The sequence below is a fragment of the Dendroctonus ponderosae genome, unplaced genomic scaffold, assembly GCF_020466585.1.
Source record: "Dendroctonus ponderosae isolate FM_Combo_2020 unplaced genomic scaffold, Dpon_F_20191213v2 Dpon_F_20191213_5, whole genome shotgun sequence".
Classification (NCBI taxonomy): Eukaryota; Metazoa; Arthropoda; class Insecta; order Coleoptera; family Curculionidae; genus Dendroctonus; species Dendroctonus ponderosae.
In genome coordinates, this window is record NW_026018715.1 from 12,248,487 (window position 1) to 12,255,398 (window position 6,912).

Genomic DNA, 6,912 nt, shown 5'->3' on the forward strand with positions numbered 1-6,912 from the left:
CTTCCGAGAAACATGCGAAACGGGACGGAAAACATGAAATTTTGCAATAATCTTGCGCCACCCTTGCACAAAACGACGATCATTTTTCTAATTTCTTAGATAACAGAAGACTGTATTTTTTCTACATAACCCCCCCTGACTTTACAAAGGGCCACCCATACTGATCCACGAGGTGGATATAAAGTAGCTGAAAAGTAGTGGTCATCCGGATAATGTAGAGGCTGAGCTTCTTCAACTGTTGGATTCTGAGAGAATGGCATGGACTACCGAGATCTTGAACATAATCTACAACTCTGCAAAAAGGCTACAATCAAAATTTTCACGCTGCCCATAAATATCGGGGCAAAGAGGTGTGGGGAATATCGGACCATCAACCTGACCAGTCATATGCTTAAGATGTTTCTTAAACTAATTCGGAGAAGAATTGATAACAAGTGCGAGAACGAGTTTGATCGCGTTCAACATCATAAAATGATCAATATTCTGGAAGATACTGGCTTGGACGATAAAGAAACCCGAATAATCTTAAATCCGTACTGGAATCAGACAGCATGAGTAATACTCGACAGAGACCAAACGGAGCAAATGAAAATATCATGTAGGGTCAAACAGGGCTCTATTCTCTAGACGTTGATTTTGACTTTCTACTCTGAAAGAATGTTTAACAAAGCCCTCAACGGAGTGGAAGAATGTATCTTCCAGGAGAAACAATATTCGTTATGCCGACGACGCCACGGTGATCTGGTGAGCAGATAGTAAGGAAACATTACAAACATTACTGGACCAAATCACGCATTACAGTCAACAATATGGTTCAATATCAATGCGCAAAAGTATCAGCAAAAGCGTCATCTTGGAACTGTAATGAAGGAGCACCGAAACAACGCACAAGAGATATAAAGTCGCATAGAGAAAGCGAGGACTGTATTTAACAAAATGAGCTCCATCTGGGACACTCACAGAAGCCACCCAGAGGGGACTGGAAGCATTTGAAATGTGGCTGAATAGGAGGACAGCGCACATAACAAACATATAAGTGTTGAAAAGAATGATCTAGAAATCATGCACACCATCAAGAGGAAGAAACGCCGGAAGGAGAAGAATATCATGGTTGGGAAACCTGCTAACCTGGTATAGGCAAAGCTCAGCAGGACTATTGCTAAGAAGAACAATCATTTTCATCAGGTCTCAGAGAAAATGTGTCCAAATGCATTAACAATATTTTAAATCTAACGGAAAGCGAAAGGGAACGAGTTGAATTGGCTTGAATTGCCATTGCCACCCAAACAATATAAGGCCAGCAAATCGAAAGGTTGCATCATTTGCCATGAAAATGCCGAACGAATCAAAGCAAGGCTTTATCGAACTTGCATAATATCAAATTTGATTTTCTTAACGACTGCTGCAGATTGGGACACTTAATTTGGCATTGTCTGATTAGGCTTGAATGACATGTCAGTTTATTAAACGATAAACCCAATTTATTTATTCATTGATTATGTTTTCTAGTGAGCAAATCCGCACAACTTGATTAGTGGAAATTTTATTTGCTAATTTACTGCCTAACCGATCAGGCAAAGAACACCATCTGCAAAATTTCCTATTTTAACCATTTAATTATGAACAGCTGCCTAAATTAAGAAAAGTGAAGAAATTATCATGCTTTTTACAGAAGGATCATTTAGCTTCACATTGTTTATCACAACTTTCATAATTGCTTAAGCTTCATTACTCTTTTTACGCGTTACAAATTCATATTTTTTCATGGGATTTTCCAAAGGTACCTAGGCCAAAACACATGAAGTAGAGACGTATCCCACGGTGGCAGGATGGGGAAAAAGCGCCACATTGTTGCAGAAAATACGCAAAAACAGTCTCCTTTTGCCAGCTTATTCGACTAATCTATAAACAGGTCAACGAACAATTACTTTGAAGAGACTAAACAGCGTTTCGTGACTATGCTAGACTGCCGCGATGCTTATTAACCTATTTGCAAGCCGGTCTTTGATACTCGTATGGAAGCAGTTTAAATCTGATGTAGCTCGTAGGCGGCATAAAAGTGGCTTAAATTCAGTCTGGCTATTGTTAATCGGGTGATTTTGCATAGCAAAGTCAATTGACCTCAGCAAGAACTTCTGCATTTGGTTAAATCAGTCCATTTTTAGATGAGCATTGACTGAATTGATTTAAAGATAAAAGAAATGAAATTTTCGTCCCCTAGTCGGTATATCCTCTAATTCATGGCTGTTTTGCCATTTGCTAGTTCTAATTCAAGGTTCTCTAAGCTTTTGGTTCGGGCCAATAGTGGGTCGAGCGTTGGTTACGAGGACCGAAATTGACCTGGACCAGGCCCAAATTTTTTTATGTGCGATGTTTTCATTGGCTTGCTTTAGTCGCACCAGTTCAGTATCTAGTAGTTGATTGGCGGAAGTCAATTCATAACTCACTCTCATTTTGTTGCAGTCTAATGTTAATATTTTAAAAGACTGCAATAATGCACTTTCCTGAAGATTTAAGTGTGAAACCTCTCACTAATTCTCAGCAGCACGTTCTTGCAGCAATTATATTACCATTATAAGTGCGAATTAATCACACGTTTCTGAGGGCAAAGTGCCCTATAAATCGCTCTATTAGTCAACGAGCTATATAACATGTTTATAAATAGCGTCTTTAGATTTGCAACTGTAATGGGCATTTATAGATTAAAGGGCGAACTTTTATCAACAAGTAGGAGACAAAACATGCTTCTTAGACATTTGAAGCACACAAGTTTCGTGCAAATGTAAAGCTTCGTCAAGTTATGTAAATTTGTAATTTAAAAACAGATCAATAGCTGGCCCTCTTCGCATCTGGTCCAAAAAAACCGTCCGAGTTAGTGTCTTGCCAGAATTTTCGAATATTTGTTAGAAACTGAATGGCGCGGAAAATCTGAATAAAACATCTACACAATAATGTCATTAGCAATGTAATTAATATTATATGGCATTAACGTGCATAATAATACGAATTAGCCATTCAGGTGGAGCCGAATGGCAAACAGCCGAGTGACCCTCGTAAGTTCTTAGAATTTTTATTATCATAATTTGGTTGTTTTTGTCGGCGCACACAAAATGGTCGCCGACATGTGCAATTTTTGATAGTCGCTAATTGATGGCAATTTGGTAGGATATTTGGAGGTCAACAGCGACGTAATAGATAGTTAACCCATTGTGCAAGCCGCCAGTGAAAATATGGAATTTTCATAAAATTCCTATTCAGACAATGCGGAGCTGAAGCGACGAAACCCTAAACCTTGGTAACATCTGCAGAGGCACTACGCTTTACTTATGTTACGTCACAAAAACATAATTTTACCATTGTTGCATGCAAGGGATCCGAACCGGTCCAAGTGCATGATAAACACAAAGAACAAAGCTTTCGACTACGGTTTAATGTTTTAAGCTTATCGGGACGCTAAAAGTACAAAATTGCATTACGCACGCATAATTCAATATTCATGGACGACACTGGGGCCCCGGCAAAAAAATAGCCGTATAATTTCCTAGGTGCATTAGTAAGGCCACCGTTATCAGTTGATCGGAAAAACTGGGCGAAAAAAAATTCGAACAACCCAAATATCGACCGTTGATTTTTTGTTGCTAAAAATGACATTTCGTGCGTGCATGCACATCTATCTGATTGTGGCCATTAATTTTCACGTGACATGCAATCATTTATTTCAATATATCGTCAGGTATGTGTGCGCTGCCCAAATGCTGCAAATGCAGACAGTTGGGACGTGAAAACGTCAGTTTTTACCCAAACTTCGTTTCGAACATCATTTTTCATTAGATCCATGAGGTTCACTCTCACTTCAAAAGTGAATTATCGGGGAAGATGGGCATTTTTCATCCATATGGCAACAGTGCAACTTTCGCACCTGTGTAGGAATTCTTCCCTCCTTTAGCACCAATTAGGCACGAAATTAGTAAAAATAAATGAAACAACCATAATCTTGATTTTATCGGTGTAAATCGTACTACAGACTCCTGTTAACATCGACTCTTATTCAGCTTAAAACAAACAATGTGTTGTTTTTGTTTACGAATTTCAACGTAAATTGATACGAAACAAATACAAGATTGTTTAAACTTTTGCATATTTATCGGCACTTCCATCGAATGCGTTGTCTGCTTGAATTGGCGTGATATGATACAAAAACAAATAGACCAGTTACCGTTAGATGTACTGTTGTTTCGAAAAGAAAACATCGGTATTACGTTCGATTATTATTGGCAACTACTTGCTGAAATCTAATAATCCGATGGGTTCATTCAATTAACCAACGCGTTTAATTAGCGCAATAATAGCAATAACTTTTAATAGAAGAGCGTGTTCGATTATCAGCCGTTTACCTTGTCGGTTAATTTATTTGTTGTTGCAGTTCAGCTGTTTGATTTAGGCCAATTTTGGGGATTTATGAGTGATGATAAATGAAATTTGCGTTCAACTTATTTTATGGATGAACTGAAATTCTAATACTTACACTAAACATGAAAGTTGGGTATGCAACAAATCTTAACTGGAATTTTTCGAATGGTTTCAATAGCAAACTTTCGCGTTGGATGGATGCAATTCCTTGTATAGTCAAGAGTACGCATAAAACCTGCCTCGCATATAAATCCGGTCAAATATCAGCATCGCTTAGTTGGTGAGTTCAGAATGATCACTTAATATTTAATTATTGATGGTTCCTTAAAAGGAACAGGTTTTATGGAGGAAATAACCTCCGATCCTCCACCTTGGAGAACTGAAGCAAGTAACACACTCTAGAAGTGAGCGAGAATATATTATCTGATCAAGTGCGACAACTTACACAACAAAAAAGTTTTTAATTGTATTTTTAGTTTTTTTAGCTGTTAACTTTACAGCCTAAGGCAATAAAGACACGACAACTGTGAACACCTACTGTCAGCAAAAAATATTTAATAACGAGAAAACTGCACATTTTTGCTTCTTGAAGCAACACACTGCCACTGGGCATGGGCCTTGTGTGAGCCTTGAAATAATCAAGCGATTTGGTCGTATAATCCACGGGCACCATTTGAAAAGTGCGATTATTCGTTATTCGAGCTAAAAAATGGGTAAAAATAGATAATAGTGGCACTTACCGCTAATAAGCGAACGCTAAATGACGATGGCCAATGTTTCACTCACCTGGAACAAAATAGAAAACAGGATTTAAAAAAAATAATTTTCAGTTCTTTATAAATTGCTCATTAAACGCGCATGTAAAAATTACATTTTTAGTCGAAAAAAATTTTTCCTCTTAGATACTTTTTGGAGAAACAAATCGCCCTAAGTTTCCTAAATGGTACAATATTTTAAAAATAAACCGGCTAGAGAGCCCTAAATAGAAATAACTGCCAAAAATTGGCCAGTTTTGAGCGGTTTTTAAACAGATCCGATATTCAATTGCCACTGTCTGCTCTAATACGGTCTCAAGCACCCTGTATTTGACTACAAAGTGGCTCCTTGGGTCGAAAACTATCCATTGAACTCAAAAATGCGCTTGCAGAAATTTGAATTTTTAGTTGAAAAAATCATCATGTCCACGTCTATCGGATTAAATGTCCACTAAAGATGGAAACAGACTCAACTTCTTCCGTGCTTGAGTTTGGGAGATGCGAATTTTTAAGTAAGCGGGCGCAAATGACTGACACCGTCAATTTTGTTAGTCACATTTGCATAGCCGACAAAAATCAGGTTCCGGATGGATTTTTCTGCAACTTTCCACGTCTATCGGATTAAATGTCCACTCAAGATGTAAACAGACTTAGCTTCCTGCGTGCTTGAGTTTGGGAGAGGCGAATTTTTAAGTAAGCGGGCGCAAATGATTGACACCATTCATTTTGTTATTCACATTGGCAAAGCCGACAAAAATCAGGTTCCGGATGGATTTTTCTGAAACTTTCCATGTCTGTCGGATCAAATGTCCACGAAAGATGCTAACAGACTCAACTTCCTGCGTGCTTGAGTTTGGGAGATGCGAATTTTTAAGTAATCGGGCGCAAATGACTGACACCATCAATTTTGTTACTCACATTTGCAAAGCCGACATAAATCAAGTTCCGTAAGGATTTTTCTGAAACTTTCTACGTCTATCGGATTAAATGTCCACTAAAGACGGAACCGGACTCAACTTCCTGCGTGCTTGAGTTTGGGAGATGCGAATTTTTAAGTAAGCGGGCGCAAATGACTGACACGATCCATTTTGTTAGTAACATTTGCAAAGCCGCCAAAAATCAGGTTCCGGATGGATTTTTCTGAAACTTTCCACGTCTATCGGATTAAATGTCCACTCAAGATGTAAACAGACTTAACTTCCTGCGTGCTTGAGTTTGGGAGAGGCGAATTGTTAAGTAAGCGGGCGCAAATGACTGACACCATCCATTTTGTTATTCACATTGGCAAAGCCGACAAAAATCAGGTTCCGGATGGATTTTTCCGAAACTTTCCATGTCTGTCGGATCAAATGTCCACGAAAGATGGTAACAGACTCAACTTCCTGCGTGCTTGAGTTGGGGAGATGTGAATTTTTAAGTAAGCGGGCGCAAATGACTGACATCATCCATTTTGTTATTCACATTGGCAAAGCCGACAAAAATCAGGTTCCGGATGGATTTTTCGGAAACTTTCCATGTTTGTCGGATTAAATGTCCACGAAAGATAGTAACAGACTCAACTTCCTGCGTGCTTGAGTTTGGGAGATGCGAATTTTTAAGTAAGCGGGCGAAAATGACTGGCACCATCAATTTTGTTAGTCACATTTGCAAAGCCGACAAAAATCAGGTTCCGGATTGATTTTTCTGAAATTTTCTACGTCTATCGGACTAAATATCCGCGAAAGATAGTAACAGACTCACCTTCCTG

At 38.6% G+C, this 6,912-nt stretch overlaps 1 protein-coding gene across 5 annotated transcripts in view; it reads right to left on the bottom strand.

The window, feature by feature from the left end:
- The window catches only part of LOC109545559 (mushroom body large-type Kenyon cell-specific protein 1), a 159,936-nt gene that overhangs the window by 47,058 nt on the left and 105,966 nt on the right, over positions 1–6,912 (bottom strand). The window contains exon 2 of one of the 5 annotated variants that reach the window (XM_048666441.1): positions 5,151–5,196. The exons of the other annotated variants lie outside the window; for them this stretch is intronic. The gene's annotated coding sequence lies outside the window, so the exon portion shown is untranslated. The remainder of the gene's footprint in view (positions 1–5,150; positions 5,197–6,912) is intronic. 5 annotated transcript variants of the gene reach the window in all.